Below are 20,189 nucleotides of genomic sequence, written 5' to 3'. Positions count from 1 at the left end.
TAGATATCCGGATTAAATTTCTCTGCGAGCAAACGCAGTTTGAAATATAAATTAACGAAAGAGAATTCGTTTCATGATAATAATGATACGATGATGCAGCTGATATACATTCTTTATGTAGCAATGGTATTAAAATTTAAAGCATGATTAATCGATTGGGAACCAAGCAGTGAAATAATACGTGAAAATTGCGTAAACGTAACATTATTGATAAGGTGATTAAATATTTTTTAGAAGATCATTACAAAAATCACGAAACTACAGAAGATTTCCATAATACTCAGTCAGGTCAGTGACTATATTTCTAAGGCCGAAGTTAATTTCAAACCGAATAAACGTCGCAATTTAAAATATTTGATAGTAGTCGACAAAGATCAGCGATCGTGGAACGAACCGTAAAGATGACAACGATGGATAAGGTAAACCTATCGAGCAACAATTAAGCCACTGTAGAAAGATGCGAGCGACATTAGCGACATCGATGATTGTAATTTACAACTGTTCCGCAAACTATGACACGTTTCGAGAATTACGATCATCGGCGCAATTGCTATTATAACCTAACTCATACATTGTATTTCAGAAACAGAGTAAAAACTTCTTTGACTTAACCAAATCAACTGTTATTAATGCACAATGATAACACGTATACGAGAAATCAATAAGCGTCATCGAAATTTATCGTGAGAATGGTTAGCTCATTGTAAATTATATTTGCAAATATTAATATTAAACGCGATACAAACGGCACCTTTCGGTCAGCCATTGTTAAAAGAATCAACGATCCATCGAGATCAATGTCGATTCCAGCTGATGTTCGTCATTTATCTTTAAATCACGTTGTTCGTTTTCTGATACAGAGAATAACGTTTCGTGGTTTGCAATGCGTTAATTAATATTTGGTATAAAACCTTTCGTAAATGAAGGTTTACGTACTTCGAAATACTGTAATTCAATTTTATTAATTCTCAGTTACTTCGATTATAACGTGAACAGGTATATTGAAAACGAATAATCTTTCATCTTCTATAAACCCGCAATATATCTCTGCCCATTGCAAAATCGAGTTATACAGGATGCTTCCATATTTATTTAGAACTGAGTTTTTACGAGTAGGCGTTTTTTCATTATTTTTCACTAAATACAGTGTTAATTGATGTAGGTTTGGGGTTGATAATCGATTCACACAGTTTCGATTTTTCTCTCTATATTTCTCCGCCTCGTGCAACACGTCTTAACACACAGGATACACTTAGTCAATTAACACGTGGTCGACTTCTAAGACAAAAGAGCGTCGTTAGAAGTCGTACCAACTTAGCTTGTAGTAACTAGCGATCATACCAACCTAACTTTTCTCAATATACAGTGGAACTATCGTAGCAGCGGTGCTCTAACAATTGAAACAATCTGTCAGATATAGACAATTCCGATTAAAATGATGTAGATAATAAAAATAGATAGGTATATAAGATTATTTTTCTATCTCGATTAAAGTTAAAGCACCTGATACGATACTTTTAACGATGGTAAAAACAAAAAAAGTAAAAAATTCCTAATTTCAACAGTACAGTATAGTCGTAGCGATATATTAACTTTCTCATTCTGTTAAATTGCAAATGTGATTTAAAAGTCTAAATAAACGTGGAAAATGAGATCGTCAGAAATATTCGCAAATATCGCAAGGAATATTAAAATAAAAATATGATACTCGTGTACTGTGTGTGCACCACTGTTGAGAATACAAAGGAGAGATACAAAATAGCCGATACGCTGTAAAATAATAATAAACATAGGATAAACATGCGATAAAGAAGAACGGTGAATTTGCGATCAAAGAAAATCGTGTGTGGAAAATCGGGAAACATTTTATCGGGATTCGGGCAAGTTAATTTCACGGATCGGCGAATGCGTAGCTGTATTCGTTTATTTAAATGTAAAGTTCTCATTCCCCTGCAGGGTTTGTTTTCAACAAGCAAACGCAGTTTCCATTTGCACTGATCCGGTTTCGTATTGTAACACAATGTTAGCAACCAGTGCTGCGCCCATTATGATAAACTATATGAGAATTTATTTAGGGAACCCTTGGAACTGTTTTAGGAAGCCGCAATCTGTTGCAACAATTTCCTCTTCAACTACCGTTGCTTCTCTGCCTCGACAGATTTACAATTTCGTGCACTCGACCGGCGTGCAGTAACCGTATAACTCTTGTTCACGGTTTACTGCTATCAATCAACGTGATGTGCTTAAGCTTCGCGGATTCAACTCTTTTCTGGAGTAAATTAACCTGCGTGAAAACGAGCGCGTTGACGTTTAAAGAAGATTCATTACAACGTGGAAAATATTTACGCTCGTTTTGGACAATATTTATTTGCGCTTGTTTATTTCGTTTAATATGTTTACACTTGCATTCTGATGAATTTATGTCCGCGTAACTCTTGCTAAGTGTTTGATCTTTATTTCGTACCGTAGGTGTTGAGATATCTTACCATCTGTACCGTAAAATTATACTGAAAATATATATAATGGTTTCTGTACATTTTTCTCAATTCTGAAAACCTTTCTATGTATTCGAATTTGTTTTTTTTTTTTCTATATTTTCTATATATCGAATTTCAAATTTCTATAACTATCACAAAATTCGCACAAATAAAAGGGATACGACGGTTTCGAAATATAATCGTTTGGTGGTTTTTGAAAGAATTAATGAACGACGAGCACGATTGTAAAAACGATGGTAAAAATCCTGATATAGAATTAATAGCGAGAAATAATCAAAGAATTAATTATGAATTAGATTAGAATAGGATCACGATAGATTGATATAAGAATTTAAATAAAACAAGGTAGAGAAGTTATAAAGTAATAAAGAATATTGTTAATGGATATCAAATTTTCTTATAGACTGTCTAAGATAATTACTAGACGAACAAACAAAGAAACAGCTTTATAATTAAAAGATTTCTAATATTTATGTAATAAAAATCCATTGTTCCATTAACACACAAATATTCTAGTGTACGATATACATATCTGCATTCAATAAAAGTTATTTCTACCTACAACACGTTATGCGATGTCAATCGCTTAAATGGACTTTTCATCGAAATGAAAAGTAACCGTAAGAAAACGAAGGACGGAAAACGCGTTAGAAAAATGATCGAAACAAGCTTAGATTGCAAATTGCAAAGGCAAGCAATCGACAGCGGTATAACACGAAGATGGTCTAGCGAACGCATCAGAGATGTCCTTCGTTCGCGCATAAAATGCAATTTGGTGGGTGTCAGACGGCCGTTACCGTTGCCCGCTCTGCTTCTGCAGGCAGCCGCGTTACGAAATTTAATTGGATTTATCGATCGGTTTTCTGATTCCCATTTCCAGTCCGCCCTACTATCGGTCGAGCCACGCGAAAATCCGCCGCCTCTGTAATCGATGTCGTAAACCCGACCATCGCATCGATGATTTCCTCTTTGCTCTCGTCCAAACGTCTATAGCCTATCCAGGATTTTCGTACAACTCCAAACTGCAAAGTGTCTAACCAGTACAGGAACTTCGCAGGTCTTGTTCACGCGATTGTGCGTATGTACGCATTGTGATCTGAGTTGGGAGGTAATTGAGTCGTTCGGAAGCCATACTAATCGACTCTCTCGAAATATTTTGAAATATGGAATATGCAAATTATCGAGGAAAATTGTTCATGAAAGATAGAGTCGATCGATGTAGTTAGATCGATGTAGTTAGTAGAATAAACATTCCTCGACATGGCACCGTTGACGATCGGTTTTAGTCAGTCGCCGAGCAAATGTCAAAAGGTTCAGGTCCGAGATTTCGGTCGCCTTCGTCGCTTAAATAGCTAAGTAGATGAACGTGACGTTTTTTTTCTTTTTTTTTTTTTTTTTTTGAAACCACTAAGCCCTCTTGTTACAATAATATCAAATACAGCGATATAAGTTTCTTTTGCTTTTTTTAAAATCTTTATACACACTTTTGAACGTGTATTAAGGCGAACGATGTTTTCGTACATTTTGTTCTTTTAAATTATCGATAAAGGTAAAAAGAAAACTTTCTTATCTACGCCAGTAAATAAGCAGTTCCCTTTTACCGACAGTCGAGAAGAGACGAGGTTTTCTCATCGATCAGTGACTCTACAGTACCTATCGCTGGTATCGTGCTATCAACTGGCAACTTACCATGCTCTACAGTCGGTCGGTAATACAGATTGAGAGTTGAAGGAAGAAAATTAATTGTACAAAAACCAATATGTAAATCAATAACCTACGAGATGTTATTCGAAGTACCAACAAAATTATGCGACCTTACGATATTATATTAAAAATACAAGTAAAAATGAATGGAGATACACGTACGTAATAAATCACACACTGCCTACTTTTTTGCGAGTTACTCGACATCTAAAATCTATGATCACGATTGTATTCAACAAGGAGTTTAACATCACCAGAAACACAACGAAGAACCGGGAAGCGACTAATTCTATGCAAATCAAGGAGGCGTGGCATAGAATTCCTGGATATATCATTATCATCGGCCCGATATATTACGTCCTACGTGCAATCATCTGATCGCAGGTGCATATAAGCGTGTCTTCGACCGTATCTAGCGATATACGTTGCCGCAGATTTCCTGGTGATGTGTTTAATTGTGACAGAACAATACCATATGCACGAGAATATTATCGTTCGAGAGGTTCGCCAATGGCACGATTATGTTAATGTGCCCTCGGTTTTATAACCTAACCTTGGAAATACGATTAACGAAAGTTGTATCGAAACCGTCGCTCTTTTAAACTTCATCGAGATTTCCATAATTTTCTCCGAGTTGATACTTCGTTGTATCAGTTGTACCAACGAAATATAAAATTTACGTTAAAAGGTTCAAACTGAAAATCATATATGAAAAAATATATGTGTGCGTACAAATGTAATGTCGTAAACGTTGTAAAATTTCTGTGAAAAATTACTAATTAGATACTTTGACCATTTTGTTAGCTCCAGCGTTGATTAAATAATTACACCCCTAACGAAATAATATATAAAAATATGACTGATAGGAAATTACCTACGTACATACCACAGTTCCCTCTCTTATGCCTTAAAATTATCTTGGAAATGATCGATTTCACAAAATCATAGTGCGAGTCTATAACGTATCCGCAAGACACACAGACCGCGACGGTGCAATTTTTCAATTTGCATCGCGGAAGAAGGATATTCCAGACCATGAAAGTTTCCTGCATCTGCAAGAGTTTCTGACTCCAGCGTTACACTGTTACTCTTCCGAGGCAAGCCGCGAAAAGGGAAGTTTATGTCGCGAAACTTTCACGCGGCCCGCATGCACACCAGCTATGCAAATAATATAATTTCCTTAACTTTCTTGTCGCAAATTTTCCTCCTCGGAAAACACCGATAAATTTGTATTTTCCCGTTATTCGTTTATCGTCGCTCGAGACATTCAGATCTATCGTAAAACGTTTCTTTCCTACTTTCATAACAGGAACCATTTAATTGGCAAAGAAAAGAGAATCCAGGTCATCCAACGCACCGATTCGCAATCAACGTCTCCGGAATAAAATATTTTGGCAAACCTATAACGCAAACGAATCGAACATCCAGTTGAAAAATTAAATTACAGCTGACGATGAAGTCACGTCTACATCGACAAAAGAGAAAGAGAGAAAGAGAGAGAGAGAGAGAGAGAGAGAGAGAGAGAGAGAGAGAGGGAGGAAAAGGGAGGCTCTAAAATATACCGTTGACATCGGTGATCGATTAATTGCCCGGTTCACTTTGCCGATACTCGTTTCCTGGCCAATCAGCACGGGGAAAAACGAAGGCAAAGAACGACCGTTGCTGATATTCCAGATTTCCGTACGAGGAGAACGACCATTACTCAGTCTACCGGGCACGAACATCCAAGACGCGATCTCACGACGTTTTCTTGCGACGATACCAAGCTAGCCAGTCGTTTTCGCCAAGTACCTGGCTGTTCTCGAGTAAACTCGACCAGCAACCATCGCTTCGCCATTGCTGTATGGACAAGGAAAAACACGAGTCGTTAAGATCCCGTCGCACGTATCTTGAATAACGAGTGTGCGCAGCTACCCTTCGGGAACCTGATTTAACCCTCGATCGGTGTATTGAGGTTTCGATAAGTCCGTAACGAATAGTCTGCAAGATTTTTACGCGCTTGTGGAAAATTTCGAGCTGCAGAGACGTACGATACGCATCTGTAAAAATATATAAAATATGTAGCTTATAGTACTCGTTGATATATATATATATATATATATATATATATAATATAATTTTTAAAGTTCAATTTTTATACAAGTACCTTCTTCGATCATCCGAATAAGAAATTGTGATCAATTACGAGCTTTATACTTGCAAGTATGTATAGAAATTAAAGTACGTTTATAAGTACAACTAAGGAAACCCGAGGAAACCTAAATAGGGATTTGTCTCGTTTTCTAAATATTATAACAAGTGCTTTTTTACATTCTATAATTTCTATACTCTCGCATATTATATCTATCCTGCCTTTTTTCTATATTTTAATTTCCCATACTTGCATAAACATTCGTAATCCATGTATAATAAATAACACATAAAAAATAACATTCCTTCCCTACAATCGTAGAAAACAACCTGTTGTAGGGAAATCTCCTTCCGCCATCGCTGCTCGTCTACCACAGTCGAATCGATCGTCCACGATCTATTGTACGTATATCGGTGGGCTCTTCGCAATTCCAAATTAGACTGGCACTCGATCTTGCGACAACGTATCGAACGTCGGAAGACCTGGCCGCTCTTTCCACTCGCGCGCGCAACGTACTCGGGAAGATCAAACGGCCCACACTATCTACCATAAACGATCTAGATTTCACTCGATATCCGAGTATCCAGCAACTTTCGTTGAAGACGATGTTACACGCGTGTCATGTATCCGTAATCACGGCGGTAGTCAATTTTGAACCGTCGAAGCGATCGCAACGACACCGTGAAAGCGTGTCGTCTTCGAGATCCGGAGTAGTGACCTAAAGCCAGCTCGCAAGGGTGATAACTTTCTGTGCGAAGGAGCCGACAAAGCAGCTTATATGGCAACTTACGCGGCAACTCGTTTCGCCAAAGCGGTTTTCTATCTCGCGCTATTCGCTCCCATAGAATGCAGAAGGACAGTCGAGGCCTGTCGGCTATACGTATTAGTATACCGCTTGGGCAAACAGGCTGGCGTTAGAAAAGAACCAAGACAGAGTCAGGAGACGCGACAGAAGGACAGAGACCGCGAAGAAAGAGAAAAGTCGGCGTTGCCGACGCGTGCTCCAACGAATCTATCGAATTTCTAATTGGAGATCTCTGTAAAATTGATTTCGTTACGGTCTTCGAACGAGTTGCGAATTGCTTGATACAACTTGAGCGAACGGAATGCCAGATCCGTGTAATATTTGGATAGCGATGTCTTTACCGGCGGCGAGGTATTCGAACGATGAGAAAAGTGGACAAACGGTTGGCAAATTGTTTCTTCGTGAAACATCGTCGTTCAACGCCAGAAGTGTCGGATTTAACAAAAACGAGCTTTGGTTCTCTTTCCTTCGTTTTTACGATGATTAAGCGCGTTTTAAGTGCCGAGGATATATAAACTGTCGCGAACCAGTTCCAACTCTAATTAAAAGCAACGTATTCGCGTTTACGCTTTAAAAGGTTTCGTGACATAATTCGAGTCAATTAAGCCACTCGTTCAAACCGCTCGGATAACTTCAAATTTAATCGTCCATTATAAAAGTAAACAGCCTCTTAAAACAAACTTGTAAATCTGCGGTAAGATTTCCGTACAAACCGTTTGTAATGCTATTCACCGCAACATTTACGAAGAAAGTAAAATGCGATCGATAACGATCGGACATCGCTCGCAGGCGAAAGGAATCAATTACCACAACCTGTTAGTCGCATGCTTCAGTTCCATACAATTTCGAAAACGCTTTATTATCCGAGGAAACGCGTTAAGCGACTATATTCTTCCAACAATTTCGTTCCGAACAGTTTATCGAGCGTTTGTTTAATTATCGAATCGTTGCAGTGGTATAGTAGGAAAATTCGTATCCAAGTATTATGTCAGTCTGGAATTGTGTTCGCTCGTATAGAATTAACAGAATTAATACGATTCAAATCTTAATTGCATCAAATGGTAGAAAATGAAACGATCGTAAATCGTTTTAATTAGCTGGTCGCGTCTTCTCTTGGCTGAAATTTCTATACGATTAATTAGCAGATAATACCGACGTTGCAATGACACACGTTCGCATACTCACAATAGCGATGACACGATTCTTTCATACCCGTAGCAGGACACCCAACTTCATTATCCATTGTATCGCAAAATAATTGCAAATGAAAAGATTCGTCAACTTTTTCCAACATTTTAAATCTTAACTTTAATCTTGACAGAATTTTTGTGAACTTTTGCAGAGTTTTATTTAAAATACCATTCGCCTTTGAAACTCGTCGAATAATTCTCTTCAAATATGACCGAATAATGCCTCTAATCGCGAAGGAGAACGCGCAAAGAGAATCGAGAATCGCTTACCGCCGAGTTGGTCGTCTGAACAGGCACCTTGGTTCCCAGTCCCGTGAGTCCTCCGAGACACCTACGCGCACAATCGGGATCGTTATCTTCGCAGATAGGGCAGCCTACCGTGGAAGAACCGCTCGCTTCTCTCAGCACGTGATTACTGCTGGTGTTGGTCGTGTAACCTTGATCGGAGCTCGCGTTCGAATTCGGCCTGGACTCGTCCGAACTGTCGAACGGTTTGATGTTTCGCGGCCGATGGACGATTCCCACAGGCTCCCATATCTCGCTGGTCGACGAGGCGTAGTAATTATTTTCCTTGGTCTCGCGGCTCCTCTCGTCGACGACCTTTCCGCCCCGCGCCACGGTCACCTCCTCCTTCGTCACGATGGACGACTTTACGCTCAAGGATGTCTCGAGTCGTACCGGGGCCCTTTGCAAGCATTTCCAGTTAGCAGGTATCACGGTGGATCTCTCTCTTCGAGCACCCACACCGATTCCACGAGCTCGTTACACGCGTGGGAGGATTTTCGTTACGATTTTCGAGGACTCGAATATCGGCTTATAGACGTGAACGGTTGCCGGCTGGTTTGGCGGTGGGTCGAAAGGAAACAAGCTTCTGGAAGTTGCGATTGGGACATACAGGATTTCTCGCGGTTTAATGGAAACGTGTAACTAAACTTAATTAGTTTGCGAATTTGCGTCTGTATTTCATTACGCGTGTATGGCGAGGAACGTTGCTTTTGCAACTTCAGCTCGAGACGAATGGAGTGAAAGAAGTTTTTTGAATTCGCGATTGTCTCGCGTGGTTTCTTGCGCTTCGACGAAGATACAAGAAAACTTGGCGCGAAAGAAAACTATGAGCGTACGTATTTCATACCTATGTGAAAGATTTCTTTTGCAAAGTTGAATTTAAAAAGAAAGGAGCGAGAGGCGCTCCTGGGAGTCAAGATCGTCGAAAGTGGTTCTTTGTGTTTTGATAAAGGTGCAGGCAAACTTGATTTGTCAATGTACGCATTTCATACTTGTGCGAGAGGTTTCTTCGAAACTTGAATTTAAGAAGAAAGGCACGAAAGAAACTCCTGGGAGTCAAGATTGTTGCAGGTGTTTCCTTGTATTTTGAGAAAGATGCGAGCAAACCTGATCGGTTTGTTGATGTACGTATCGTATTGTGTTGGAGTCCATATTTACATGCAAAGTTTAAAAATTCAATAGAAATTAAATTTTCTCAGGATGGAGTAAAAGAAGCATGTAAATTAAAACTACATTTTAAAGTATGCCTGTATCGATATTGTTTTAGAATTGAAATAAAACTCCACGTTACTAAGTAGACTTCTATCTGGAGAATCCTCAATAGACATTTTCTAAATTATTGAAACACGTCACGAGTAAATTAGCTCTGTTGCTCTAGTAATTTAGCAACTCCAGTTTATCGAATCTTCGTCGAGAGGCTCGCAAGTAAAGGACGCCAAATATAATTCGAGTAAATGACACGAAGGACGACACGGATGCACGCGGCGAGCAATTTATTTCGCATCAGGGCTAACTCGAAAAGGATCCACGATGATACCTTAGTATTCCAGCCTTGACGAGGATCTGATTGAGCAGATCGCACGGTGGCACCTGGCCGGTTATCATAGCTTCGCGGATGGCAACGCCATCCGGGCCCTCGAGGGGAATCGGTACGCCGTTTATCAACAACACTTCCTCTTCTCTCATGCTGGATTTCTTTTCGCAGTCCACCACCTTCACCCCAGGCCCGAGAATCGACTCCACCGTCGACTGGATCTCGTGATCGTCCATTCCTGAGAAAACGTATGCCACGGGTTGCTACGCGAAACTTGTTGCTGATTTATTCGTACCTCGTGCGAAATCGATATGGACGTGATCGCCGTTTTCTTTCGACCAAGCATTTATTACGCAAGCTCATGAAAGTATTCGAACATCCGAAGACACCTTATATCACGCATTATGTGTACCGTACGAAATATTTAGAAATTTCGTCAGCACCGTTGCGAGACTGTCGTAATTCTTAGACACACGGATTTTTATAGATTTATGGTAAAGTTAAAAATACATGGAATTCGTATAACGCGTAAAAATATAGAGAATATTCGAAATACGGCATGCGTTGTACCTAGTATTCGGTAGGTGAAATCGTTCTCTGCGTACATTCCACTCTTTTAGTCGTATTTGTAAAAATATGAATTTGCATAAATATCCGCAGTCTAGTAATTATGTACGTTTGTCGAGTTTGAAACAAATCTGAAAATGTATGTAGAAATTACAAGACGTGTACGATATGATAAATATTATTTCTCAGTAGAGGAATTTAATTACCAGTAATTTTATGTTTAACACCGATTTAAATTAAAAGTTATTACTTTCAGACTTCTCGAAGGGAGTAAACATTTTTATTCGTTTTGAAGTTAATTAGTGGAGAAATGAAATAAAACTTTGTTTTAATTCAACTAATTGCAAGAGTTTCTTAATTCTTGATAGATATGCCGAGTAAGCGGAATATTTCAAGCCAGATTTGTAACAACGTAGCAACAAAGAAGCTTCTGATGTTAATCTCTGTTCTCGAGTTCTTCAATCCCTTGAAATTCTTTGGACAGCGTTCGAGGAAACTGATGCGCGGCGAAAGAAATATTCGCCGTCGTTGTCCTTTCTCTAAACTGCTTTTCAAGCGATTTTCATTTCAAACCTTGGCGCAGAGATGCGCTAAATTATGTTCGCTAAGATATCATTAGCCCTGCCGAGTTTAATCGAATAACGCTGATTTATCACGAATATTTCTCACGACGTCAAAAATAACGAGACACGATATTTCTTGAATTATAAATCAGGTACTCCGATACTTTGATTCTTTATACTTATTTACTCTCTCCTCTTAATGCGATTACCAATTTAGAATAATTCAAACACAATCCGTAAACAAACGAAAATAAAAGAGTTGTGCTTGTACAATCTTATTATTTCACGATACATCGCAGATTATATTAAAATTTTGTACAAACCTTACTTCACCTCTAAAGTAGATTTTAATTCATTTTAACATAGAATATATTAACTGTGCGGTGAAATTTGGCTAGAATTTCGTTTCCACAAGAACAGTCGTATTATAGAACATACAAGACTTTAGTGACTAATTATATTTGAGTCGTAAGAAAAATTGCAATTTGTACAATGTAACCTAGGTAAATGCAAATTACTTCAAATATGATATACATAACATATGACCTGATACACTATCAGCCAGGTGAAAATTTTCTCAGTTTTGTTCGATTAAAATTTCTTCTTAATTCAAACTTATTGCTACGGATTTCATAAAAATTTTTAGAAATTCTGATAAACCAGTGTCTGAGGATTTTTCTAAGATAGTAAAAGTTTAAATTAACTCCTTTTAAATTGTTGGCTTCTATACTTTTCACTGACAGTGTACTCATCTACTTCGCTATTGAAGGAATCCACGTATCGAACATAACTGAAACGCGAAACAAGGATCGTCACGTTATTAGCCTCCATTCAAGACAGTGCAAACGAACGAAAACACATCTTATTATGAAAATTAACTGGATCTTGTAATCGTTATAATCGCATTAGAATCGTAAACTTAATCAACGGAGAATAAGCGAATGAAATTCAGTACTTATTAAGATGTTAATATGTCGGTTAATCGCGCCGTATAATCCAAGTCGAAGATTACGAAATGAAATCCGCAAAACATCGTTAGGGGCGACGTTACAGCGATAAAACAATTTGGAGGAAATTTTTATTACAATAATTTGCACCTGGCCGACTCGTCGAAGGTAAGTCAGGTTCGAAGGGTACTCGGAGATGAAATTAGCTGCATACCGAATTGCAAATGAATCAGCGATGAGAAGGAAATCATAATAATACCACGGACAGATGTTAAAGCTCTTGTCCACGAGTCTTCATCTAACTAAATGAAATCGAGGATGACGTGAAATCGTTGAACTATTTTTAGCAGACGGATATCTCTTGGCCGCCTGCACGAGGAAGTTTTTAGATAGTGACATTTGTTTGACAGATCTAGACACTTTCACTCATAGGTAATACTTTGTACGCGTATCGCGTACATTAGAATCACGTGGCAAGTAGATTTGTAGATATGAAAAAGCTTTTCTAATGGTTTATAGTCGCCCTATTCTTAGAAGTTATGTATTATTAAATCAAACGTTTTTATTGTGTTATTTTATGTTCGCATCAGAGTAATTACATTTTCAAAGCAATAGTTACTTAAGTGGATTTATGTAAATCTAAATTATAAATATTAGATTCTATATATTATTAACGCGTAATTTATAGGATACTCGTTAATTGTACAGGGTGGTTGATAACTGGAGGTACAAGCGGAAAGGGGGTGATTCTACGCGAAAAAGGAAGTCGAAAATATAGAATAAAAATTTTTCTTTTTAATTTTTCTTTTTTTTAATTTTTCCATCGAGACAACGATCTACAGTGAGATCCGTTATAACGAGACGTGATAAAGTGCACGCGTACCGAGCGAAAATTCAAAGTCGATTTTCTCGAAAACAAAGGCTCGAATGAAAAATTGTTATTCTATATTTTCGACTTCTTTTTTCGCGTAGAATCACCCCCTTTCCGCTTGTACTACCAGTTACCAACCGTCCTGTATATCCAATGATTCAATCATAAACAATCAGAAGTTGTATACATTCGTTGTTACATCCATATTTTAAAATATTCACTGATAAAAATAATATTTTTAAACACAAAGTTTTGTAGGAAATAAGGAAAGAAATTTTTAAAATTGCTTCATAGCGATTCGAACCCTGCATCGTCGTTTCTGATGTTCTAATAAAGGCATGGTAAATAGACTCGATGATTTTATTCGCTATTCGCAGGAGATGGCGCTATTCCGTAAATTTTTCGTCGTTCCGAGTGCTGAGAAAATACCACGACAGAGTTCGAGTAATTAACGAATCATGCTCGTACGAAGCTAAACAAGAACACCTGGAGGAAAGTAAACGAAAGCGACCCGATCGATGAAGGATCGGTTTGACGAGCGCACAGCTGCGCATGCGCGCAATCGGAGCGACACGTTTGAAATAATTCAACAACCAAGTCACGAGAATCACGAGATCTCGAGACAAGAGCTGGCGGCAATCCGTGAAGGCTCAGGTAATATCTGGAGAGCACCTGCACACGTGCGTCCTACCACCTGACCCATCCAAACTAACCTAAGCTAACACTACCTGACTGAAATCGAGCACGTCACGCAGCTGCGTCCAAGCATCGGCATTTAAAATCATGCCCAGAATCATCAAGATTTTTTATTTATTTACCTATTTATTAATCTATTAACCGGACCATCTTTTGACCTGAAAGTTCCATAATCATGGAATGAAAAGTTAACTAGGACGAATTAATTTTATCTCTTTACGACTTGAATTATTTGTAAGCAATTATTTGTGAAAAACGAAACCTATATAGAGATTTATTTTGTCCAGTAATTATTATAACTATCATAACGTGTATTTTACTGTGGATATTTTATATAACTTTTTTATATCATGCGTGTTCTTTCCATTTTTGCACGTTGCAAATAAAAGATCCATTAAAAATCAATGAATATAATCCGATAGTGTTATAGATTTCAAGTTCTTTGAATTTGAACAGTCATACAGATCGTAACATTCACGTGGAAAATCTCCTATGCGAACTAAGTGGAAATTATTTTCAAAGTTGAATCAAATATTCCGTAAAAACTAGATAAAATTCATGTTAAAAATGAATGAGAAACCTTATGTAATCGATCGAAATTTCGATAGACGGTACGCAAACAGTATTTTACGTTTACAAAATCGAAAACCGCTTGGGACATATTTGATGAGAATGTTTTCTACGAAATTACCATGTTCTCATTTTCGCTTATCAATTTATATCGTTCATCGTTCGTTTATATAATATCCACATCGTCGAATCTTCCCTTGAAAATCAGACGAAGAAGAGGCGCTTATTTCGTATAACACGTTATTGCATTATTCATGAACTAATGTAACAATAGATACGACGCATTTCCATCACAACCGAGATGATTCCTGTGAGATAGATCAGGAACTTCGCCTCTGACCTGAGTCACGAATGAGGTTAAGAATGTTGCGGATCGACGATGCAAAGAATGTATTATCTTGGTTCACGCACACACGCCTATACATCGAATCCACCTTCGTTGATTTACATCTTCGAGGAAGCAACAGGATGATCCGCGGAAACAACCTTATTTATGGCGAGAGAAACACAGAAGTACGTGTCTCTGGCTGCAATTTTTCAACCACAGTTTCTCTTGTTTCTTCTCTGCGGTTACGATATAACAAGGATTTCCGTCGAAAGGATACATGTGGACAGGAGGACGTATATTATGAAAATGTTTCCAGTAGAATGATGTTGTATTCCATGAACTTTTCGAGTGGTTGTCAGAAATAAGTAAGATTGAATATTTTAAAACAGAAGAATTATATATCTGAAATAATTTTATTGAAAAATGATCGAGGTAAAGACGATGTATCATGTCCGAAGATAAGTTCTCGCGCTTTTTTTCTGAAGTATATTTAACAGAAAATTTTCGAGATCTAGAGTCATGTACTTTATTAAGCTCAATCAATTTTTTAATCGCTTCACTTGACTTTAGTTTTTCATCTCAAATTTTATCTCGTGCACTGATAATATTAAAACATTTTATGGCTCCTTTTCATGTAGCTACTAGATTCTCGTGTAAAGATCTTTTCTATCTTAATGTGTAATGAAATATTCTCTAAATACCTACATCTATATTTATGCAAGTTTCATCATACCGTGAAGTAATTTTTCAACAAATACTCGAGACAAGATTTTTGTTTAAAAATACAGGAAACATATAAGACGTGAAAAATATAATTCTGATGCGTAATGCGTTGAGATTTCTCTGGTCCCTCGTGTTTTTCTTCTAACCTCTATTATTTAAAAAAACGGAGAAGTTCATCTCAGCAACCTCAATACCGTTATCACTCTCATCTTGCTCCTATAATTCGATGATGACAGTTATTAAACGAATTACTACTACTAATTCACCTCGCAATGCCGCGCGCAAATCGTCATTCTCTCGAAATGTTTTCAATTACCGTCGCGATTAGGCGTGATCGTCGCGGCAAACATTCTCACGTGACCGTAATGAACATCTTGATAGCATTCATCGTTCAATTTCCCATGGAGAAAGGAACAAGGAATCGCGACAACCGTGACAACGAACCATAATATCGTTACTCGCGATCCGATTTAACTAACGTGTACAATAAATTGCTGACCTATCCGACTATACACGGTGAATTTTGCTCCTTTGAAACACCGGTCGTTACCGTATTTTCGTATCGTCGTATCCTCCCATTTGTTTCGTCCTATACAGTCGAGGATTGCCAATTGCCTAAAAATCTCGTAGCTTGCAGGAACTGCTAACACGGTTATGATTCGCCCACTACGATTACAGTAGATCATATGTGATGATAGAGTGCAATTTCGTACCGAAGAAATTATGTTACGACTGGGGCTTGATCTTTGACACTTAAAGAAGCTGCTTTAACGATACTTTGGTTCGTTCCTTCTGGGATGAAATAAGGAGGGATGTGCGAGGAGCAAATTTTACCCTGCTATGATTCTCTCAGTCGTTCTCGACCCCAATTATATTTTTGCAACTTTAAAAAATATCATCGGTTTGAACAAAGTATTACGAGAGTCTTATCGATCTCAACAGACCAGTATCTTTCGCAAGGAAGTTTCAGGTAAAATTATCGCGAAAGGAAAACCAGTCTGGTATGCACGAATAAAATAATAATTTTCCTAATAACGCACACGCCACGTTCGTAACTGCATCGCGCTAAAATTCCATAACGAACAGAACAATCTTCGCAGCTCAACGACTCACGACTTTCGAAACTCGTTTCCTTCGCGATTAATCTTGCAATCTCGTAAACGTTGAAAAATCAAAAACATCGCGCGAATGTATAACTTTGCTTCGATTTTGACGTAGCTTCTGATAGCTCTCTAACTGACGCGGCTTCGTTTTTAGTCGAGAAGCCTAAGACAACCGTGACAGGAACTAGGATGAGGCAGAAGATGCGAAGAAGTGCCGTGGAAGTGTAGAGAAAGACGAAGTGCGTTTGCCGAGGCAAGGAGGGCTAATTAATTGGCGGGCGTGCTAATTAAGGGCGAGAAACGTAATGTCACGGCGTTCTATTTGTACAGCACGCCAGGCACAGAAAGCCAAGCTGTTTCAGACTGTTTACAATCTTGCAAGTTCAGACGGTTTCCATTGAGTCTCATTAGTGTTAATCGCATCGCGTTCACGGTTAGTAAACGGAAGGATGTTTGGATGCGTTTGGCCGATGAAATTCAGTTCGATCGACCGATTGCCTGCGTTGCTGCAGGTGCCAAAGTCGACGGAACATCCCGTAAATCACTGTCGCACAAATGGAGACAAATTCCACCGAGAAAGTTGGAAACATGAGGACACGAATGTGGTTCGACGACGAGAAAATGGTTTGTAGAACGTTGGGACGTTTGTCGTCGGTTTGCTCGTGGTTTGCGAAGATCCGGAAGAGGATTTGCTGGAAGGTAAATCGATCTTCCTGAGCTCTGGATTGGCGAACAATTGAATTGGTTCGCAAAATTTCGCTATAAGATATTAAAGGAAGTTGATAGGGATTTCTAGATTTATACAAGCTGAACAGTAAAGCAAAAGAAAGTTTGCGTAAATGTTATGTACAAATTATACAAAATGTTTCAAAATCGTTGGCAAAAATGTAGGTATAAGTAGTAGTTCGATCGAAGTTCGATCGAAGAGTAATATCAAAGAAAGAATGGACCAACGTAGATATTTTGTATACCGTTCGTGAGATTCACGTTGTTTTACAGTAGATTATCGAATTCATATAAAGCTACTATAAACTGAGAATATTTAATAACAAAATACAAAATACGCTTTAGCATTAGCTAGGTTTTAAAACTATTTAATTTGATACGATTCATAATCAAAATTAGCTAATTCACTTTTAAATTATCTTGCGATAAAGATTTTGTAAAATAAATATTTATACGAATCTTCTTTCCACTTCGTTTCAAACGATCAGTGCAATAGTTTCAAAATAAAGAATTTATTTCCTTTTTAAAACAAATCTATTTCCTCATTTACTGTACTTTCAACCATTCTTCTGTTATTGCAAAGCGATGATTAGTCGTGTTTTTGCAAGTATCTGTGTCTTACAATCGCGTACTCCTCGATTATTGTTTACGACACCTAATTATAATTACATCATAAATGCATCTCGATAAAACGATAGAGGAGCTCTATGAAAGTATCAACACGCGTAACGACGAAAGGCAACAAAAATCATATCCCCGGAGTTTTATGATTTCGAAACCACCAACATCTACGCAAACGTATCCACAATGACAGAACTTAAACGTCAAAGAACTAGCAGATGACGCTCTAACTAAAAAGAAATGGCGTCATCAAGGAAAACGTAGCGGTGCACTTGCAGTACCGTAGAATGGCGCTAATTCCTGCGTAAATAAAGCGAACGCTAATTTTCGTTTCGATAAATGGCTCAATTAAAACTGTAAAGTCGCCCGCGGTCGCGATTTTTCCGACACGTGCTCGCGCTCGAAACCACTGCCAAGTCACGAATTAATTAAATTCCCCAGCGACTAATTAAGACACGGAAACGGGACACGCGAGTGCGTGAGTCTTCGTTCGAATGTTACATCAGACATTCTGTCGTCCGGAACGGAGAACACCCATTGAAACGCGGCATGCTCACGATCGTCGACGCGCGAACAAAACGAAAGTTAAACGCGCATCGGCCTGGATGAAAATTCGCGTGTGAGATCTGGCCGGATAAAGAAAGCGCAAGTCGTGATTGTGTGCAAATTGCACGCCACGCTGCCCTGTCACGCTAAACACCAACCATTTTACGGAATAACGTGAAAAGGATACGTTCCTTTCTTTTCCTTCTCTTTTTTTTTTTGTCGAGCTCTTACGTGTGTCGGAAATCTAGCGTTGCGTTATCCAATTGCCTGTTTCGACACTTCTTTGTAAATTTTATGAATTAAAGTCGCTTGTGTTGCGATTTTTTGATTAATAACACTAATTAATCGGTATATGGGTGGCAGTTTAGATTGTAAAATTATATTATAAGAATCGTCTTTTCTTTTTCAATTTTTTTTTTTTTAGATTCGAGGAACATTATGAAGAAATGACCCATACGACAAAACGGCAAATTGAGCGAAATGGGTCGGGTGTTTCAGTCCTGGCTTTTATAATACTACCTACGTTTTTAGAACAGCTTTTTAGAATTGAGGGATTTTATGAAGAACGACCCAAACGATAGAAAGATAAATTGAGTGAACTGGGTTGGAAATTTTAGACACGATTTTTTAATATTACCTGCGTTTGAATTGATAATTACTATGACTCTTGGAGAATTTTGTACTATTTATGTTTGCAAAATAAACAGATTTCATTGGAATTCTATTATTTGATTGACAAATACACCAAGCTCTTAGATACATATTTATCATCAAACCCTATACAGCAGTATTCCGCACTTTTGCTCTTCAATTTCAGAATTTTTATATGGAATGAAATAACAAGAGGGCTTGAAACTTGTAATATTTCGTTTCGTTTATTAAGCCATTTTTTACTATTATATAACGGATTTTGTTAACATTGGTAATTTGTAAAATTTTCCTAATACTGTATTAGTTTAATCGTGCAAGAAATTTCTGGCACTATATTATCGGTTTCTCATTTTCTTCTTTCACGTTGTTTGTACATTAAATTTGTAAGGAAGGAAATTGGAATTTGAGTTTTCGCGTGATATCATATTTGAGATGTATGAATATTTTATGATTTAGTCTTTATGTGTAGTTTGCTCGTGGATTGTTTGTGGACTGTAGTTAACGCTAATTGGAGTTGTTTGTAATGTTGCAGTTTGCCGTGTAAATGAACAGTATAATTGAACGAATATAATGTGTAATGTGCAAACAGGCAACGAATAGTAGTTTAATACAACGTGCAATGAATTTCGTAGATGAGCGTAGTATTGTATTATGTACCTTTTACCGCAAATTTTCCTCCATCTCAGTATGTGTAATTGACTGTTCAATATACGTAGACATAATATCGACTGTTGTAATAATTTACTTCTTTCTAAACGCTTAACACTCACGTAACATAAAGACGAATATATTAAACTTTAATTCAAACAAAAATACAATTTTGACAATGTATAATAATTATTTAATGTTCTAGAAATATCACAGTTCAAGTATACAGAAAGTAGTAACTCATAAAATATAATGAAAGTCTACCTTGATCATCTTTTCCAAGATAATGTTCAACTCCTTCCAAGAAATACGTTTTCAAAGAGAATTACATATCTCATTTTCTTTCAATCCCCCCTATTAAACGTACTAAAAAGGAAAGACCTCTAGGCTCTGGGCTCAGCGAACCATCTTCGCTGTTGAATCAATCTGAAAATTTATATACAAGTTTCCCTTCGTTCTTTTACCTTTTAGTGTAACTACGA

The 20,189-nt window shown here is 37.7% G+C and overlaps 1 protein-coding gene and 1 long non-coding RNA gene across 2 annotated transcripts in view; one reads left to right on the top strand and one right to left on the bottom strand.

Annotated features, from left to right (window-relative positions):
* Positions 1-20,189, bottom strand: part of LOC138181961 (uncharacterized) — a 562,178-nt gene that overhangs the window by 396,038 nt on the left and 145,951 nt on the right. The window lies entirely within an intron of this gene.
* The window catches only part of LOC138181969 (uncharacterized), a 72,997-nt gene that overhangs the window by 9,220 nt on the left and 43,588 nt on the right, over positions 1-20,189 (top strand). The window contains exon 2 of the long non-coding RNA XR_011173664.1: positions 13,473-13,749. This is a non-coding gene — a long non-coding RNA (uncharacterized LOC138181969). The remainder of the gene's footprint in view (positions 1-13,472; positions 13,750-20,189) is intronic.

The sequence above is a fragment of the Bombus flavifrons genome, chromosome 7 (genome assembly GCF_040668555.2).
Source record: "Bombus flavifrons isolate JBK064 chromosome 7, iyBomFlav1_principal, whole genome shotgun sequence".
Classification (NCBI taxonomy): Eukaryota; Metazoa; Arthropoda; class Insecta; order Hymenoptera; family Apidae; genus Bombus; species Bombus flavifrons.
This window is presented reverse-complemented; position numbering and strand designations above follow the sequence as displayed.